Source organism: Theobroma cacao, chromosome 7, assembly GCF_053813885.1.
Source record: "Theobroma cacao isolate CCN51 chromosome 7, ASM5381388v1, whole genome shotgun sequence".
NCBI classification, from domain to species: Eukaryota; Viridiplantae; Streptophyta; class Magnoliopsida; order Malvales; family Malvaceae; genus Theobroma; species Theobroma cacao.
Genome location: NC_142645.1, coordinates 29,279,720 through 29,302,445, shown reverse-complemented (window position 1 = coordinate 29,302,445; position 22,726 = coordinate 29,279,720).

The following is a 22,726-nucleotide window of genomic DNA, read 5'->3' as shown; positions in this document are numbered from 1 at the left end:
AACAGATTGTAATTGATTGTTTGCCTCGGGAAACATGGAGCGAAATCCATCCATTGTCAAGAAAAGATCATTTATAGTCACTCATGCCTAGAAAAGCCTCATTTCTCGGTTTAAATGCCTTTATAATCCCATTATTGAATTTATTTTCAATTTTTTTTACATTTTTTGATTAAAACAGATTGTAATTGATTGTTTGCCTTGGGAAACATGGAGCGAAAGCCATCCATAGTGAAGAAAAGTTCATTTATAGTCACTTATGCCTAGCAAAGCCTTATTACTCGGTTTAAATGCCTTTATAATCCCATTATTGAATTTATTTTGAATTGTTTTTACATTTTTTGATTAAAACAGATTGTAATTGATTGTTTGCCTCGGGAAACATGGAGCGAAAGCCATCCATTTTCAAGAAAAGATCATTTATAGTCACTCATGCCTGGAAAAGCCTCATTTCTCGGTTTAAATGCCTTTATAATCCCATTATTGAATTTATTTTCAATTTTTTTTACATTTTTTGATTAAAACAGATTGTAATTGATTGTTTGCCTTGGGAAACATGGAGCGAAAGCCATCCATAGTGAAGAAAAGTTCATTTATAGTCACTTATGCCTAGCAAAGCCTTATTACTCGGTTTAAATGCCTTTATAATCCCATTATTGAATTTATTTTGAATTGTTTTTACATTTTTTGATTAAAACAGATTGTAATTGATTGTTTGCCTCGGGAAACATGGAGCGAAAGCCATCCATTTTCAAGAAAAGATCATTTATAGTCACTCATGCCTAGAAAAGCCTCATTTCTCGGTTTAAATGCCTTTATAATCCCATTATTGAATTTATTTTCAATTTTTTTTACATTTTTTGATTAAAACAGATTGTAATTGATTGTTTGCCTTGGGAAACATGGAGCGAAAGCCATCCATAGTGAAGAAAAGTTCATTTATAGTCACTTATGCCTAGCAAAGCCTTATTACTCGGTTTAAATGCCTTTATAATCCCATTATTGAATTTATTTTGAATTGTTTTTACATTTTTTGATTAAAACAGATTGTAATTAATTGTTTGCCTCGGGAAACATGGAGCAAAAACCATCCATTGTCAATAAAAGATCATTTATAGTCACTCATGCCTAGAAAAGCCTTATTACTCGGTTTAAATGCCTTTATAATCCCATTATTGAATTTATTTTGAATTGTTTTTACATTTATTTATTAAAACAGATTGTAATTGATTGTTTGCCTCGGGAAACATGGAGCGAAAGCCATCCATTGTCAAGAAAAGATCATTTATAGTCACTCATGCCTAGAAAAGCCTCATTTCTCGGTTTAAATGCCTTTATAATCCCATTATTGAATTTATTTTCAATTTTTTTTACATTTTTTGATTAAAACATATTGTAATTGTTTGTTTGCCTCGGGAAACATGGAGCAAAACCCATCCATTGTCAAGAATAGATCATTTATAGTCACTTATGCCTAAAAAAGCCTTATTACTCGGTTTAAATGCCTTTATAATCCCATTATTGAATTTATTTTGAATTTGTTTTACATTTTTTGATTAAAACATATTGTAATTGATTGTTTGCATCGGGAAACATGGAGCGAAAGCCATCCATTGTCAAGAAAAGATCATTTATAGTCACTCATGCCTAGAAAAGCCTTATTACTCGGTTTAAATGGCTTTATAATCCCATTATTGAATTTATTTTGAATTTTTTTTACATTTTTTGATTAAAACAGATTGTAATTGATTGTTTGCCTTGGGAAACATGGAGCGAAAGCCATCCATAGTGAAGAAAAGTTCATTTATAGTCACTTATGCCTAGCAAAGCCTTATTACTCGGTTTAAATGCCTTTATAATCCCATTATTGAATTTATTTTGAATTGTTTTTACATTTTTTGATTAAAACAGATTGTAATTGATTGTTTGCCTCGGGAAACATGGAGCGAAAGCCATCCATTTTCAAGAAAAGATCATTTATAGTCACTCATGCCTGGAAAAGCCTCATTTCTCGGTTTAAATGCCTTTATAATCCCATTATTGAATTTATTTTCAATTTTTTTTACATTTTTTGATTAAAACATATTGTAATTGTTTGTTTGCCTCGGGAAACATGGAGCAAAACCCATCCATTGTCAAGAATAGATCATTTATAGTCACTTATGCCTAAAAAAGCGTTATTACTCGGTTTAAATGCCTTTATAATCCCATTATTGAATTTATTTTCAATTTTTTTTACATTTTTTGATTAAAACATATTGTAATTGATTGTTTGCCTCGGGAAACATGGAGCGAAAGCCATCCATTGTCAAGAAAAGATCATTTATAGTCACTCTTGCCTAGAAAAGCCTTATTACTCGGTTTAAATGCCTTTATAATCCCATTATTGAATTTATTTTGAATTGTTTTTACATTTTTTTATTAAAACAGATTGTAATTGATTGTTTGCCTCGGGAAACATGGAGCGAAAGCCATCCATTGTCAAGAAAAGATAATTTATAGTAACTCATGCCTAGAAAAGCCTTATTACTCGGTTTAAATGCCTTTATAATCTCATTATTGAATTTATTTTGAATTTTTTTACATTTTTTGATTAAAACATATTGTAATTGATTGTTTGCCTCGGGAAATATGGAGCGAAAGCCATCCATTGTCAAGAAAAGATCATATATAGTCAGTCATGCCTAGAAAAGCCTTATTACTCGGTTTAAATGCCTTTATAATCCCATTACTGAATTTATTTTGAATTGTTTTTATATTTTTTGATTAAAACATATTGTAATTGATTGTTTGCCGTGGGAAACATCGAGCGAAAGCCATCCATTATCAAGAAAAGATCATTTATAGTCACTAATGCCTAGAAAAGCCTTATTACTCGGTTTAAATGCCTTTATAATCCCATTATTGAATTTATTTTGAATTTTTTTTACATTTTTTGATTAAAACAGATTGTAATTGATTGTTTACCTCGGGAAATATGGAGCGAAAGCCATCCATTGTCAAGAAAAGATCATTTATAGCCACTCATGCCTAGAAAAGCCTTATTACTCGGTTTAAATGCCTTTATAATCCCATTATTGAATTTATTTTGAATTTTTTTTACATTTTTTGATTAAAACAGATTGTAATTGATTGTTTACCTCGGGAAACATGGAGCGAAAGCCATCCATAGTCAAGAAAAGTTCATTTATAGTCACTTATGCCTAGCAAAGCCTTATTACTCGGTTTAAATGCCTTTATAATCCCATTATTGAATTTATTTTGAATTTTTTTTACATTTTTTGATTAAAACATATTGTAATTGATTGTTTGCCTCGGGAAACATGGAGCAAAACCCATCCATTGTCAAGAATAGATCATTTATAGTCACTCATGCCTAGAAAAGCCTTATTACTCGGTTTAAATGCTTTTATAATCCCATTATTGAATTTATTTTGAATTTTTTTTACATTTTTTGATTAAAACAGATTGTAATTGATTGTTTGCCTTGGGAAACATGGAGCAAAAGCCATCCATAGTCAAGAAAAGTTCATTTATAGTCACTTATACCTAGCAAAGCCTTATTACTCGATTTACATGCCTTTATAATCCCATTATTGAATTTATTTTGAATTGTTTTTACATTTTTTGATTAAAACAGATTGTAATTGATTGTTTGCCTCGGGAAACATGGAGCGAAATCCATCCATTGTCAAGAAAAGATCATTTATAGCCACTCATGCCTAGAAAAGCCTTATTACTCGGTTTAAATGCCTTTATAATCCCATTATTGAATTTATTTTGAATTGTTTTTACATTTATTTATTAAAACAGATTGTAATTGATTGTTTGCCTCGGGAAACATGGAGCGAAAGCCATCCATTGTCAAGAAAAGATCATTTATAGTCACTCATGCCTAGAAAAGCCTCATTTCTCGGTTTAAATGCCTTTATAATCCCATTATTGAATTTATTTTCAATTTTTTTTACATTTTTTGATTAAAACATGTTGTAATTGTTTGTTTGCCTCGGGAAACATGGAGCAAAACCCATCCATTGTCAAGAATAGATCATTTATAGTCACTTATGCCTAAAAAAGCCTTATTACTCGGTTTAAATGCCTTTATAATCCCATTATTGAATTTATTTTGAATTTGTTTTACATTTTTTGATTAAAACATATTGTAATTGATTGTTTGCATCGGGAAACATGGAGCGAAAGCCATCCATTGTCAAGAAAAGATCATTTATAGTCACTCATGCCTAGAAAAGCCTTATTACTCGGTTTAAATGGCTTTATAATCCCATTATTGAATTTATTTTGAATTTTTTTTACATTTTTTGATTAAAACAGATTGTAATTGATTGTTTGCCGTGGGAAACATGGAGCGAAAGCCATCCATTGTCAAGAAAAGATCATTTATAGTCACTCATGCCTAGAAAAGCCTTATTACTCGGTTTAAATGCCTTTATAATCCCATTATTGAATTTATTTTCAATTGTTTTTACATTTTTTGATTAAAACAGATTGTAATTGATTGTTTGCCTCGGGAAACATGGAGCGAAAGCCATCCATTTTCAAGAAAAGATCATTTATAGTCACTCATGCCTGGAAAAGCCTCATTTCTCGGTTTAAATGCCTTTATAATCCCATTATTGAATTTATTTTGAATTTTTTTTACATTTTTTGATTAAAACAGATTGTAATTGATTGTTTACCTCGGGAAACATGGAGCGAAAGCCATCCATAGTCAAGAAAAGTTCATTTATAGTCACTTATGCCTAGCAAAGCCTTATTACTCGGTTTAAATGCCTTTATAATCCCATTATTGAATTTATTTTGAATTTTTTTTACATTTTTTGATTAAAACATATTGTAATTGATTGTTTGCCTCGGGAAACATGGAGCAAAACCCATCCATTGTCAAGAATAGATCATTTATAGTCACTCATGCCTAGAAAAGCCTTATTACTCGGTTTAAATGCTTTTATAATCCCATTATTGAATTTATTTTGAATTTTTTTTACATTTTTTGATTAAAACATATTGTAATTGATTGTTTGCCTCGGGAAACATGGAGCGAAAGCCATCCATAGTCAAGAAAAGTTCATTTATAGTCACTTATACCTAGCAAAGCCTTATTACTCGATTTAAATGCCTTTATATTCCCATTATTGAATTTATTTTGAATTGTTTTTACATATTTTGATTAAAACAGATTGTAATTGATTGTTTGCCTCGGGAAACATGGAGCGAAATCCATCCATTGTCAAGAAAAGATCATTTATAGCCACTCATGCCTAGAAAAGCCTTATTACTCGGTTTAAATGCCTTTATAATCCCATTATTGAATTTATTTTGAATTGTTTTTACATTTTTTGATTAAAACAGATTGTAATTGATTGTTTGCCTCGTGAAACATGGAGCGAAAGCCATCCATAGTCAAGAAAAGTTCATTTATAGTCACTTATGCCTAGCAAAGCCTTATTACTCGGTTTAAATGCCTTTATAATCCCATTATTGAATTTATTTTGAATTTTTTTTACATTTTTTGATTAAAACAGATTGTAATTGATTGTTTGGCTCGGGAAACATGGAGCGAAAGCCATCCATAGTCAAGAAAAGTTCATTTATAGTCACTTATGCCTAGCAAAGCCTTATTACTCGGTTTAAATGCCTTTATAATCCCATTATTGAATTTATTTTGAATTGTTTTTATATTTTTTGATTAAAACAGATTGTAATTGATTGTTTGCCGTGGGAAACATGGAGCGAAAGCCATCCATTGTCAAGAAAAGATCATTTATAGTCACTCATGCCTAGAAAAGCCTTATTACTCGGTTTAAATGCCTTTATAATCCCATTATTGAATTTATTTTGAATTGTTTTTACATTTTTTGATTAAAACAGATTGTAATTGATTGTTTGCCTCGGGAAACATGGAGCGAAAGCCATCCATTTTCAAGAAAAGATCATTTATAGTCACTCATGCCTGGAAAAGCCTCATTTCTCGGTTTAAATGCCTTTATAATCCCATTATTGAATTTATTTTCAATTTTTTTTACATTTTTTGATTAAAACATATTGTAATTGTTTGTTTGCCTCGGGAAACATGGAGCAAAACCCATCCATTGTCAAGAATAGATCATTTATAGTCACTTATGCCTAAAAAAGCGTTATTACTCGGTTTAAATGCCTTTATAATCCCATTATTGAATTTATTTTCAATTTTTTTTACATTTTTTGATTAAAACATATTGTAATTGATTGTTTGCCTCGGGAAACATGGAGCGAAAGCCATCCATTGTCAAGAAAAGATCATTTATAGTCACTCTTGCCTAGAAAAGCCTTATTACTCGGTTTAAATGCCTTTATAATCCCATTATTGAATTTATTTTGAATTGTTTTTACATTTTTTTATTAAAACAGATTGTAATTGATTGTTTGCCTCGGGAAACATGGAGCGAAAGCCATCCATTGTCAAGAAAAGATAATTTATAGTAACTCATGCCTAGAAAAGCCTTATTACTCGGTTTAAATGCCTTTATAATCTCATTATTGAATTTATTTTGAATTTTTTTACATTTTTTGATTAAAACATATTGTAATTGATTGTTTGCCTCGGGAAATATGGAGCGAAAGCCATCCATTGTCAAGAAAAGATCATATATAGTCAGTCATGCCTAGAAAAGCCTTATTACTCGGTTTAAATGCCTTTATAATCCCATTATTGAATTTATTTTGAATTGTTTTTACATTTTTTGATTAAAACAGATTGTAATTGATTGTTTGCCTCGGGAAACATGGAGCAAAAGCCATCCATTGTCAAGAAAAGATCATTTATAGTCACTCATGCCTAGAAAAGCCTTATTACTCGGTTTAAATGCCTTTATAATCCCATTATTGAATTTATTTTGAATTTTTTTTACATTTTTTGATTAAAACATATTGTAATTGATTGTTTGCCTCGGGAAACATGGAGCAAAACCCATCCATTGTCAAGAATAGATCATTTATAGTCACTTATGCCTAGAAAAGCCTTATTACTCGGTTTAAATGCTTTTATAATCCCATTATTGAATTTATTTTGAATTGTTTTTAAATTTTATGATTAAAACAGATTGTAATTGATTGTTTGCCTCGGGAAACATGGAGCTAAAGCCATCCATTGTCAAGAAAAGATCATTTATAGTCACTCATGCCTAGAAAAGCCTTATTACTTAGTTTAAATGCCTTTATAATCCCATTATTGAATTTATTTTGAATTGTTTTTACATTTTTGAGTAAAACAGATTGTAATTGATTGTTTGCCTCGGGACATATGGAGCGAAAGCCATCCATTGTCAAGAAAAGATCATTTATAGGCACTCATGCCTAGAAAAGCCTTATTTCTCGGTTTAATGGCCTTTATAATCCCATTATTGAATTTATTTTGAATTGTTTTTACATTTTTTGATTAAAACAGATTGTAATTGATTGTTTGCCTCGGGAAACATGGAGCGAAAGCCATCCATTGTCAAGAAAAGATCATTTATAGCCACTCATGCCTAGAAAAGCCTTATTACTCGGTTTAAATGCATTTATAATCCCATTATTGAATTTATTTTGAATTGTTTTTATATTTTTTGATTAAAACAGATTGTAATTGATTGTTTGCCATGGGAAACATGGAGAGAAAGCCATCCATTGTCAAGAAAAGATCATTTATAGTCACTCATGCCTAGAAAAGCCTTATTACTCGGTCTAAATGCCTTTATAATCCCATTATTGAATTTATGCTGAATTTTTTTTAAATTTTTTGATTAAAACAGATTATAATTTATTGTTTACCTCGGGAAATATGGAGCGAAAGCCATCCATGGTCAAGAAAAGTTCATTTATAGTCACTTATGCCTAGCAAAGCCTTATTACTCGGTTTAAATGCCTTTATAATCCCATTATTGAATTTATTTTGAATTGTTTTTATATTTTTTGATTAAAACAGATTGTAATTGATTGTTTGCCGTGGGAAACATGGAGCGAAAGCCATCCATTGTCAAGAAAACATCATTTATAGCCACTCATGCCTAGAAAAGCCTTATTACTCGGTTTAAATGCCTTTATAATCCCATTATTGAATTTATTTTGAATTGTTTTTACATTTTTTGATTAAAACAGATTGTAATTGATTGTTTGCCTCGGGAAACATGGAGCGAAAGCCATCCATTGTCAAGAAAAGATCATTTATAGCCACTCATGCCTAGAGAAGCCTTATTACTCGGTTTAAATGCATTTATAATCCCATTATTGAATTTATTTTGAATTGTTTTTATATTTTTTGATTAAAACAGATTGTAATTGATTGTTTGCCATGGGAAACATGGAGAGAAAGCCATCCATTGTCAAGAAAAGATCATTTATAGTCACTCATGCCTAGAAAAGCCTTATTACTCGGTTTAAATGCCTTTATAATCCCATTATTGAATTTATGCTGAATTTTTTTTAAATTTTTTGATTAAAACAGATTATAATTTATTGTTTACCTCGGGAAATATGGAGCGAAAGCCATCCATGGTCAAGAAAAGTTCATTTATAGTCACTTATGCCTAGCAAAGCCTTTTTACTCGGTTTAAATGCCTTTATAATCCCATTATTGAATTTATTTTGAATTGTTTTTATATTTTTTGATTAAAACAGATTGTAATTGATTGTTTGCCGTGGGAAACATGGAGCGAAAGCCATCCATTGTCAAGAAAACATCATTTATAGCCACTCATGCCTAGAAAAGCCTTATTACTCGGTTTAAATGCCTTTATAATCCCATTATTGAATTTATTTTGAATTTTTTTTACATTTTTTGATTAAAACATATTGTAATTGATTGTTTGGCTTGGGAAACATGGAGCAAAAGCCATCCATTGTCAAGAATAGATCATTTATAGTCACTCATGCCTAGAAAAACCTTATTACTCGGTTTAAATGCTTTTATAATCCCATTAGTGAATTTATTTAGAATTGTTATTACATTTTTTGATTAAAATAGATTGTAATTGATTGTTTGCCTCGGGAAACATGGAGCGAAAGCCATCCATTGTCAAGAAAAGTTCATTTATAGTCACTCATGCCTAGAAAAGCCTTATTACTCGGTTTAAATGCCTTTATAATCCCATTATTGAAGTTATTTTGAATTGTTTTTATATTTTTTGATTAAAACAGATTGTAATTGATTGTTTGCCTTGGGAAACATGGAGCGAAAGCCATCCATCGTCAAGAAAAGATCATTTATAGTCACTCATGCCTAGAAAAGCCTTATTATTCGGTTTAAATGCCTTTATAATCCCATTATTGAATTTATTTTCAATTTTTTTTACATTTTTTGATTAAAACATATTGTAATTGTTTGTTTGCCTCAGGAAACATGGAGCGAAAGCCATCCATTGTCAAGAAAAGATCATTTATAGCCACTCATGCCTAGAAAAGCCTTATTACTCGGTTTAAATGCCTTTATAATCCCATTATTGAATTTATTTTGAATTGTTTTTATATTTTTTGATTAAAACATATTGTAATTGATTGTTTGCCGTGGGAAACATGGAGCGAAAGCCATCCATTGTCAAGAAAAGATCATTTATAGTCACTCATGCCTAGAAAAGCCTTATTACTCGGTTTAAATGCCTTTATAATCCCATTATTGAATTTATTTTGAATTGTTTTTACATTTTTTGATTAAAACAGATTGTAATTGATTGTTTGCCTCGGGAAACATGGAGCGAAAGCCACCATTTTCAAGAAAAGATCATTTATAGTCACTCATGCCTAGAAAAGCCTCATTTCTCGGTTTAAATGCCTTTATAATCCCATTATTGAATTTATTTTCAATTTTTTTTACATTTTTTGATTAAAACATGTTGTAATTGTTTGTTTGCCTTGGGAAACATGGAGCAAAACCCATCCATTGTCAAGAATAGATCATTTATAGTCACTTATGCCTAAAAAAGCCTTATTACTCGGTTCAAATGCCTTTATAATCCCATTATTGAATTTATTTTGAATTTTTTTTACATTTTTTGATTAAAACATATTGTAATTGATTGTTTGCCTCGGGAAACATGGAGCGAAAGCCATCCATTGTCAAGAAAAGATCATTTATAGTCACTCATGCCTAGAAAAGCCTTATTACTCGGTTTAAATGCCTTTATAATCCCATTATTGAATTTATTTTGAATTGTTTTTACATTTTTTGATTAAAACAGATTGTAATTGATTGTTTGCCTCGGGAAACATGGAGCGAAAGCCATCCATTGTCAAGAAAAGATCATTTATAGTAACTCATGCCTAGAAAAGCCTTATTACTCGGTTTAAATGCCTTTATAATCTCATTATTGAATTTATTTTGAATTTTTTTTACATTTTTTGATTAAAACATATTGTAATTGATTGTTTGCCTCGGGAAACATGGAGCAAAACCCATCCATTGTCAAGAATAGATCATTTATAGTCACTCATGCCTAGAAAAGCCTTATTACTCGGTTTAAATGCCTTTATAATCCCATTATTGAATTTATTTTGAATTGTTTTTAAATTTTATGATTAAAACAGATTGTAATTGATTGTTTGCCTCGGGAAACATGGAGCTAAAGCCATCCATTGTCAAGAAAAGATCATTTATAGTCACTCATGCCTAGAAAAGCCTTATTACTCGGTTTAAATGCTTTTATAATCCCATTATTGAATTTATTTTGAATTGTTTTTAAATTTTATGATTAAAACAGATTGTAATTGATTGTTTGCCTCGGGAAACATGGAGCTAAAGCCATCCATTGTCAAGAAAGGATCATTTATAGTCACTCATGCCTAGAAAAGCCTTATTACTTAGTTTAAATGCCTTTATAATCCCATTATTGAATTTATTTTGAATTGTTTTTACATTTTTGAGTAAAACAGATTGTAATTGATTGTTTGCCTCGGGAAATATGGAGCGAAAGCCACCCATTGTCAAGAAAAGATCATTTATAGGCACTCATGCATAGAAAAGCCTTATTTCTCGGTTTAATGGCCTTTATAATCCCATTATTGAATTTATTTTGAATTGTTTTTACATTTTTTGATTAAAACAGATTGTAATTGATTGTTTGCCTCGGGAAACATGGAGCGAAAGCCATCCATTGTCAAGAAAAGATCATTTATAGTCACTCATGCCTAGAAAAGCCTTATTACTCGGTTTAAATGCCTTTATAATCCCATTATTGAATTTATGTTGAATTTTTTTAAAATTTTTTGATTAAAACAGATTATAATTTATTGTTTACCACGGGAAATATGGAGCGAAAGCCATCCATGGTCAAGAAAAGTTCATTTATAGTCACTTATGCCTAGCAAAGCCTTATTACTCGGTTTAAATGCCTTTATAATCCCATTATTGAATTTATTTTGAATTGTTTTTATATTTTTTGATTAAAACAGATTGTAATTGATTGATTGCCGTGGGAAACATGGAGCGAAGGCCATCCATTGTCAAGAAAACATCATTTATAGCCACTCATGCCTCGAAAAGCCTTATTACTCGGTTTAAATGCCTTTATAATCCCATTATTGAATTTATTTTGAATTTTTTTACATTTTTTGATTAAAACATATTGTAATTGATTGTTTGCCTCGGGAAACATGGAGCAAAAGCCATCCATTGTCAAGAAAAGATCATTTATAGTCACTCATGCCTAGAAAAGCCTTATTACTCGGTTTAAATGCTTTTATAATCCCATTATTGAATTTATTTAGAATTGTTATTACATTTTTTGATTAAAACAGATTGTAATTGATTGTTTGCCTCGGGAAACATGGAGTGAAAGCCATCCATTGTCAAGAAAAGTTCATTTATAGTCACTCATGCCTAGAAAAGCCTTATTACTCGGTTTAAATGCTTTTATAATCCCATTATTGAAGTTATTTTGAATTGTTTTTATATTTTTTTGATTAAAACAGATTGTAATTGATTGTTTGCCTTGGGAAACATGGAGCGAAAGCCATCCATCGTCAAGAAAAGTTCATTTATAGTCTCTCATGCCTAGAAAAGCCTTAATACTCGTTTTAAATGCTTTTATAATCCCATAATTGAATTTAATTTTAATCTTTTTACATTTTTTGATTAAAACAGATTCTAATTGATTGTTTGACTCGGGAAACGTGGAGTGAAAGCCATCCATTGTCAAGAAAAGATCATTTATAGTCACTCATGCCTAGAAAAGCCTTATTACTCGGTTTAAATGCTTTTATAATCCCATTATTGAATTTATTTTCAATTTTTTTTACATTTTTTGATTAAAACATATTGTAATTGATTGTTTGCCTCGGGAAATATGGAGCGAAAGCCATCCATTGTCAAGAAAAGATCATATATAGTCACTCATGCCTAGAAAAGCCTTATTACTCGGTTTAAATGCCTTTATAATCCCATTATTGAATTTATTTTGAATTGTTTTTATATTTTTTGATTAAAACATATTGTAATTGATTGTTTGCCTCGGGAAACATGGAGCAAAAGCCATCCATTGTCAAGAAAAGATCATTTATAGTCACTCATGCCTAGAAAAGCTTTATTACTCGGTTTAAATGCTTTTATAATCCCATTATTGAATTTATTTTGAATTGTTTTTAAATTTTATGATTAAAACAGATTGTAATTGATTGTTTGCCTCGGGAACCATGGAGCTAAAGCCATCCATTGTCAAGAAAAGATCATTTATAGTCACTCATGCCTAGAAAAGCCTTATTACTTAGTTTAAATGCCTTTATAATCCCATTATTGAATTTATTTTGAATTGTTTTTACATTTTTGAGTAAAACAGATTGTAATTGATTGTTTACCTCGGGAAATATGGAGCGAAAGCCACCCATTGTCAAGAAAAGATCATTTATAGGCACTCATGCCTAGAAAAGCCTTATTTCTCGGTTTAATGGCCTTTATAATCCCATTATTGAATTTATTTTGAATTGTTTTTACATTTTTTGATTAAAACGGATTGTAATTGATTGTTTGCCTCGGGAAACATGGAGCGAAAGCCATCCATTGTCAAGAAAAGATCATTTGTAGCCACTCATGCCTAGAAAAGCCTTATTACTCGGTTTAAATGCATTTATAATCCCATTATTGAATTTATTTTGAATTGTTTTTATATTTTTTGATTAAAACAGATTGTAATTGATTGTTTGCCGTGGGAAACATGGAGCGAAAGCCATCCATTGTCAAGAAAAGATCATTTATAGTCACTCATGCCTAGAAAAGCCTTATTACTCGGTTTAAATGCCTTTATAATCCCATTATTGAATTTATGTTGAATTTTTTTTAAATTTTTTGATTAAAACAGATTATAATTTATTGTTTACCTCGGGAAATATGGAGCGAAAGCCATCCATAGTCAAGAAAAGTTCATTTATAGTCACTTATGCCTAGCAAAGCCTTATTACTCAGTTTAAATGCCTTTATAATCCCATTATTGAATTTATTTTGAATTGTTTTTATATTTTTTGATTAAGACAGATTGTAATTGATTGTTTGCCGTGGGAAACATGGAGCGAAAGCCATCCATTGTCAAGAAAACATCATTTATAGCCACTCATGCCTAGAAAAGCCTTATTACTCGGTTTAAATGCCTTTATAATCCCATTATTGAATTTATTTTGAATTGTTTTTACATTTTTTGATTAAAACAGATTGTAATTGATTGTTTGCCTCGGGAAACATGGAGCGAAAGCCATCCATAGTCCAGAAAAGTTCATTTATAGTCACTTATGCCTAGCAAAGCCTTATTACTCGGTTTAAATGCCTTTATAATCCTATTATTGAATTTATTTTGAATTTTTTTTACATTTTTTGATTAAAACAGATTGTAATTGATTGTTTACCTCGGGAAATATGGAGCGAAAGCCATCCATTGCCAAGAAAAGATCATTTATAGTCACTCATGCCTAGAAAAGCCTTATTACTCGGTTTAAATGCCTTTATAATCCCATTATTGAATTTATTTTGAATTGTTTTTACATTTTTTGATTAAAACAGATTGTAATTGATTGTTTGCCTCGAGAAACATGGAGCGAAAGCCATCCATTGTCAAGAAAAGATCATTTATAGCCACTCATGCCTAGAAAAGCCTTATTACTCGGTTTAAATGCCTTTATAATCCCATTATTGAATTTATTTTGAATTGTTTTTATATTTTTTGATTAAAACATATTGTAATTGATTGTTTGCCGTGGGAAACATAGAGCGAAAGCCATCTATTGTCAAGAAAAGATCATTTATAGTCACTCATGCCTAGAAAAGCCTTATTACTCGGTTTAAATGCCTTTATAATCCCATTATTGAATTTATTTTGAATTTTTTTTACATTTTTTGATTAAAACAGATTGTAATTGATTGTTTACCTCGGGAAACATGGAGCGAAAGCCATCCGTAGTCAAGAAAAGTTCATTTATAGTCACTTATGCATAGCAAAGCCTTATTACTCGGTTTAAATGCCTTTATAATCCTATTATTGAATTTATTTTGAATTTTTTTTACATTTTTTGATTAAAACATATTGTAATTGATTGTTTGCCTCGGGAAACATGGAGCAAAACCCATCCATTGTCAAGAATAGGTCATTTATAGTCACTCATGCCTAGAAAAGGCTTATTACTCGGTTTAAATGCTTTTATAATCCCATTATTGAATTTATTTTGAATTTTTTTTACATTTTTTGATTAAAACAGATTGTAATTGATTGTTTGCCTCGGGAAACATGGAGCGAAAGCCATCCATAGTCAAGAAAAGTTCATTTATAGTCACTTATACCTAGCAAAGCCTTATTACTCGATTTAAATGCCTTTATAATCCCATTATTGAATTTATTTTGAATTGTTTTTACATTTTTTGATTAAAACAGATTGTAATTGATTGTTTGCCTCGGGAAACATGGAGCGAAATCCATCCATTGTCAAGAAAAGATCATTTATAGCCACTCATGCCTAGAAAAGCCTTATTACTCGGTTTAAATGCCTTTATAATCCCATTATTGAATTTATTTTGAATTGTTTTTACATTTTTTGATTAAAACAGATTGTAATTGATTGTTTGCCTTGGGAGACATGGAGCGAAAGCCATCCATCGTCAAGAAAAGTTCATTTATAGTCTCTCATACCTAGAAAAGCCTTAATACTCGTTTTAAATGCTTTTATAATCCCATAATTGAATTTAATTTTAATCTTTTTACATTTTTTGATTAAAACAGATTCTAATTGATTGTTTGCCTCGGGAAACGTGGAGTGAAAGCCATCCATTGTCAACAAAAGATCATTTATAGTCACTCATGCCTAGAAAAGCCTTATTACTCGGTTTAAATGCCTTTATAATCCCATTATTGAATTTATTTTGAATTTTTTTTACACTTTTTGATTAAAACAGATTGTAATTGATTGTTTGCCTCGGGAAACATGGAGCGAAAGCCATCCATAGTGAAGAAAAGTTCATTTATAGTCACTTATGCCTAGGAAAGCCTTATTACTCGGTTTAAATGCCTTTATAATCCCATTATTGAATTTATTTTGAATTGTTTTTACATTTTTTGATTAAAACAGATTGTAATTGATTGTTTGCCTCGAGAAATATGGAGCGAAAGCCATCCATTGTCAAGAAAAGATCATTTATAGTCACTCATGCCTAGAAAAGCCTTATTACTCGGTTTAAATGCCTTTATAATCCCATTATTGAATTTATTTTGAATTGTTTTTATATTTTTTGATTAAAACAGAATGTAATTGATTGTTTGCCGTGGGAAACATGGAGCGAAAGGCATCCATTGTCAAGAAAAGATCATTTATAGCCACTCATGCCTAGAAAAGCCTTATTACTCGGTTTAAATGCCTTTATAGTCCCATTATTGAATTTATTTTGAATTTTTTTTACATTTTTTGATTAAAACAGATTGTAATTGATTGTTTACCTCGGGAAATATGGAGCAAAAGCCATCCATTGCCAAGAAAAGATCATTTATAGTCACTCATGCCTAGAAAAGCCTTATTACTCGGTTTAAATGCCTTTATAATCCCATTATTGAATTTATTTTGAATTGTTTTTACATTTTTTGATTAAAACAGATTGTAATTGATTGTTTGCCTCGGGAAACATGGAGCGAAAGCCATCCATTGTCAAGAAAAGATCATTTATAGCCACTCATGCCTAGAAAAGCCTTATTACTCGGTTTAAATGCCTTTATAATCCCATTATTGAATTTATTTTGAATTGTTTTTATATTTTTTGATTAAAACATATTGTAATTGATTATTTGTCGTGGGAAACATGGAGCGAAAGCCATCCATTGTCAAGAAAAGATCATTTATAGTCACTCATGCCTAGAAAAGCCTTATTACTCGGTTTAAATGCCTTTATAATCCCATTATTGAATTTATTTTGAATTTTTTTTACATTTTTTGATTAAAACAGATTGTAATTGATTGTTTACCTCGGGAAACATGGAGCGAAAGCCATCCATAGTCAAGAAAAGTTCATTTATAGTCACTTATGCCTAGCAAAGCCTTATTACTCGGTTTAAATGCCTTTATAATCCTATTATTGAATTTATTTTGAATTTTTTTTACATTTTTTGATTAAAACATATTGTAATTGATTGTTTGCATCGGGAAACATAGAGCAAAACCCATCCATTGTCTAGACTAGATCATTTATAGTCACTCATGCCTAGAAAAGCCTTATTACTCGGTTTAAATGCTTTTATAATCCCATTATTGAATTTATTTTGAATTTTTTTTACATTTTTGGATTAAAACAGATTGTAATTGATTGTTTGCCTCAGGAAACATGGAGCGAAAGCCATCCACAGTCAAGAAAAGTTCATTTATAGTCACTTATACCTAGCAAAGCCTTATTACTCGATTTAAATGCCTTTATAATCCCATTATTAAATTTATTTTGAATTGTTTTTACATTTTTTGATTAAAACAGATTGTAATTGATTGTTTGCCTCGAGAAATATGGAGCGAAAGCCATCCATTGTCAAGAAAAGATCATTTATAGTCACTCATGCCTAGAAAAGCCTTATTACTCGGTTTAAATGCCTTTATAATCCCATTATTGAATTTTTTTTGAATTTTTTTTACACTTTTTGATTAAAACAGATTGTAATTGATTGTTTGCCTCGGGAAACATGGAGCGAAAGCCATCCATAGTGAAGAAAAGTTCATTTATAGTCACTTATGCCTAGGAAAGCCTTATTACTCGGTTTAAATGCCTTTATAATCCCATTATTGAATTTATTTTGAATTGTTTTTACATTTTTTGATTAAAACAGATTGTAATTGATTGTTTGCCTCGAGAAATATGGAGCGAAAGCCATCCATTGTCAAGAAAAGATCATTTATAGTCACTCATGCCTAGAAAAGCCTTATTACTCGGTTTAAATGCCTTTATAATCCCATTATTGAATTTATTTTGAATTGTTTTTATATTTTTTGATTAAAACAGATTGTAATTGATTGTTTGCCGTGGGAAACATGGAGCGAAAGGCATCCATTGTCAAGAAAAGATCATTTATAGCCACTCATGCCTAGAAAAGCCTTATTACTCGGTTTAAATGCCTTTATAGTCCCATTATTGAATTTATTTTGAATTTTTTTTACATTTTTTGATTAAAACAGATTGTAATTGATTGTTTACCTCGGGAAATATGGAGCGAAAGCCATCCATTGCCAAGAAAAGATCATTTATAGTCACTCATGCCTAGAAAAGCCTTATTACTCGGTTTAAATGCCTTTATAATCCCATTATTGAATTTATTTTGAATTGTTTTTACATTTTTTGATTAAAACAGATTGTAATTGATTGTTTGCCTCGGGAAACATGGAGCGAAAGCCATCCATTGTCAAGAAAAGATCATTTATAGCCACTCATGCCTAGAAAAGCCTTATTACTCGGTTTAAATGCCTTTATAATCCCATTATTGAATTTATTTTGAATTGTTTTTATATTTTTTGATTAAAACATATTGTAATTGATTATTTGTCGTGGGAAACATGGAGCGAAAGCCATCCATTGTCAAGAAAAGATCATTTATAGTCACTCATGCCTAGAAAAGCCTTATTACTCGGTTTAAATGCCTTTATAATCCCATTATTGAATTTATTTTGAATTTTTTTTACATTTTTTGATTAAAACAGATTGTAATTGATTGTTTACCTCGGGAAACATGGAGCGAAAGCCATCCATAGTCAAGAAAAGTTCATTTATAGTCACTTATGCCTAGCAAAGCCTTATTACTCGGTTTAAATGCCTTTATAATCCTATTATTGAATTTATTTTGAATTTTTTTTACATTTTTTGATTAAAACATATTGTAATTGATTGTTTGCATCGGGAAACATAGAGCAAAACCCATCCATTGTCAAGACTAGATCATTTATAGTCACTCATGCCTAGAAAAGCCTTATTACCCGGTTTAAATGCTTTTATAATCCCATTATTGAATTTATTTTGAATTTTTTTTACATTTTTGGATTAAAACAGATTGTAATTGATTGTTTGCCTCAGGAAACATGGAGCGAAAGCCATCCACAGTCAAGAAAAGTTCATTTATAGTCACTTATACCTAGCAAAGCCTTATTACTCGATTTAAATGCCTTTATAATCCCATTATTAAATTTATTTTGAATTGTTTATACATTTTTTGATTAAAACAGATTGTAATTGATTGTTTGCCTCGGGAAACATGGAGCGAAATCCATCCATTGTCAAGAAAAGATCATTTATAGCCACTCATGCCTAGAAAAGCCTTATTACTCGGTTTAAATGCCTTTATAATCCCATTATTGAATTTATTTTGAATTGTTTTTACATTTTTTGATTAAAACAGATTGTAATTGATTGTTTGCCTCGGGAAACATGGAGCGAAAGCCATCCATAGTCAAGAAAAGTTCATTTATAGTCACTTATGCCTAGCAAAGCCTTATTACTCGGTTTAAATGCCTTTATAATCCCATTATTGAATTTATTTTGAATTTTTTTTACATTTTTTGATTAAAACAGATTGTAATTGATTGTTTGCCTCGGGAAACATGGAGCGAAAGCCATCCATAGTCAAGAAAAGTTCATTTATAGTCACTTATGCCTAGCAAAGCCTTATCACTCGGTTTAAATGCCTTTATAATCCCATTATTGAATTTATTTTGAATTGTTTTTACATTTTTTTATTAAAACAGATTGTAATTGATTGTTTGCCTCGGGAAACATGGAGCGAAAACCATCCATTGTCAAGAAAAGATCATTTATAGTCACTAATGCCTAGAAAAGCCTTATTACTCGGTTTAAATGCCTTTATAATCCCATTATTGAATTTATTTTGAATTTTTTTTACATTTTTTGATTAAAACAGATTGTAATTGATTGTTTACCTCGGGAAACATAGAGCGAAAGCCATCCATAGTCAAGAAAAGTTCATTTACAGTCACTTATGCCTAGCAAAGCCTTATTACTCGGTTTAAATGCCTTTATAATCCCATTATTGAATTTATTTTGAATTTTTTTTACATTTTTTGATTAAAACATATTGTAAATGATTGTTTGTTTCGGGAAACATGGACCAAAACCCATCCATTGTCAAGAATAGATCATTTATAGTCACTCATGCCTAGAAAAGCCTTATTAGTCGGTTTAAATGCTTTTATAATCCCATTATTGAATTTATTTTGAATTGTTTTTACATTTTTTGATTAAAACAGATTGTAATTGATTGTTTGCCTCGGGAAACATGGAGCGAAAGCCATCCATTGTCAAGAAAAGATCATTTATAGTCACTCATGCCTAGAAAAGCCTTATTACTCGGTTTAAATGCCTTTATAATCCCATTATTGAATTTATTTTGAATTGTTTTTACATTTTTTGATTAAAACAGATTGTAATTGATTGTTTACCTCGGGAAATATGGAGCGAAAGCCATCCATTGCCAAGAAAAGATCATTTATAGTCACTCATGCCTAGAAAAGCCTTATTACTCGGTTTAAATGCCTTTATAATCCCATTATTGAATTTATTTTGAATTGTTTTTACATTTTTTGATTAAAACAGATTGTAATTGATTGTTTGCCTCGGGAAACATGGAGCGAAAGCCATCCATTGTCAAGAAAAGATCATTTATAGCCACTCATGCCTAGAAAAGCCTTATTACTCGGTTTAAATGCCTTTATAATCCCATTATTGAATTTATTTTGAATTGTTTTTATATTTTTTGATTAAAACATATTGTAATTGATTGTTTGTCGTGGGAAACATGGAGCGAAAGCCATCCATTGTCAAGAAAAGATCATTTATAGTCACTCATGCCTAGAAAAGCCTTATTACTCGGTTTAAATGCCTTTATAATCCCATTATTGAATTTATTTTGAATTTTTTTTACATTTTTTGATTAAAACAGATTGTAATTGATTGTTTGCCTCGGGAAACATGGAGCGAAAACCATCCATTGTCAAGAAAAGATCATTTATAGTCACTCATGCCTAGAAAAGCCTTATTACTCGGTTTAAATGCTTTTATAATCCCATTATTGAATTTATTTTGAATTGTTTTTACATTTTTTGATTAAAACAGATTGTAATTGATTGTTTGCCTCGGGAAACATGGAGTGAAAGCCATCCATTGTCAAGAAAAGTTCATTTATAGTCACTTATGCCTAGCAAAGCCTTATTACTCGGTTTAAATGCCTTTATAATCCCATTATTGAATTTATTTTGAATTGTTTTTACATTTTTTCATTAAAACAGATTGTAATTGATTGTTTGCCTCGGGAAACAGGGAGCGAAATCCATCCATTGTCAAGAAAAGATCATTTTAAGCCACTCATGCCTAGAAAAGCCTTATTACTCGGTTTAAATGCCTTTATAATCCCATTATTGAATTTATTTTGAATTCTTTTTACATTTTTTGATTAAAACAGATTGTAATTGATTGTTTGCCTCGAGAAACATGGAGCGAAAACCATCCATTGTCAAGAAAAGATCATTTATAGTCACTCATGCCTAGAAAAGCCTTATTACTCGGTTTAAATGTTTTTATAATCCCATTATTGAATTTATTTTGAATTTTTTTTACTTTTTTTGATTAAAACAGATTGTAATTGATTGTTTGCCATGGGAAACATGGAGCGAAAGCCATCCATTGTCAAGAAAAGATCATTTATAGCCACTCATGCCTAGAAAAGCCTTCTTACTCGGTTTAAATGCCTTTATAATCCCATTATTGAATTTATTTTGAATTGTTTTTACATTTTTTGATTAAAACAGATTGTAATTGATTGTTTGCCTCGGGAAACATGGAGCGAAAACCATCCATTGTCAAGAAAAGATCATTTATAGTCACTCATGCCTAGAAAAGCCTTATTACACGGTTTAAATGCTTTTATAATCCCATTATTGAATTTATTTTGAATTTTTTTTACATTTTTTGATTAAAACAGATTGTAATTGATTGTTTACCTCGGGAAACATGGAGCGAAAGCCATCCATAGTCAAGAAAAGTTCATTTATAGTCACTTATGCCTAGCAAAGCCTTATTACTCGGTTTAAATGCCTTTATAATCCCATTATTGAATTTATTTTGAATTGTTTTTATATTTTTTGATTAAAACAGATTGTAATTGATTGTTTGCCATGGGAAACATGGAGCCAAAGCCATCCATTGTCAAGAAAAGTTCATTTATAGTCACTCATGCCTAGAAAAGCCTTATTACTCGGTTTAAATGCCTTTATAATCCCATTATTGAAGTTATTTTGAATTGTTTTTATATTTTTTGATTAAAACAGATTGTAATTGATTGTTTGCCTTGGGAAACATGGAGCGAAAGCCATCCATCGTCAAGAAAAGTTCATTTATAGTCACTCATGCCTACAAAAGCCTTAATACTCGTTTTAAATGCTTTTATAATCCCATAATTGAATTTAAGTTGAATCTTTTTACATTTTTTGATTAAAACAGATTCTAATTGATTGTTTGGCGCGGGAAACGTGGAGTGAAAGCCATCCATTGTCAAGAAAAGATCATTTATAGTCACTCATGCCAAGAAAAGCCTTATTACTCGGTTTAAATGCCTTTATAATCGCATTATTGAATTTATTTTGAATTTTTTTTACACTTTTTGATTAAAACAGATTGTAATTGATTGTTTGCCTCGGGAAACATGGAGCGAAAGCCATCCATAGTCAAGAAAAGTTCATTTATAGTCACTTATGCCTAGCAAAGCCTTATTACTCGGTTTAAATGCCTTTATAATCCCATTATTGAATTTATTTTGAATTGTTTTTACATTTTTTGATTAAAACAGATTGTAATTGATTGTTTGCGTCGGGAAACATGGAGCGAAAGCCATCCATTGTCAAGAAAAGATCATTAATAGCCACTCATGCCTAGAAAAGCCTTATTACTCGGTTGAAATGCCTTTATAATCCCATTATTGAATTTATTTTGAATTGTTTTTACATTTTTTTATTAAAACAGATTGTAATTGATTGTTTGCCTCGGGAAACATGGAGCGAAAACCATCCATTGTCAAGAAAAGATCATTTATAGTCACTAATGCCTAGAAAAGCCTTATTACTCGGTTTAAATGCCTTTATAATCCCATTATTGAATTTATTTTGAATTTTTTTTACATTTTTTGATTAAAACAGATTGTAATTGATTGTTTACCTCGGGAAACATAGAGCGAAAGCCATCCATAGTCAAGAAAAGTTCATT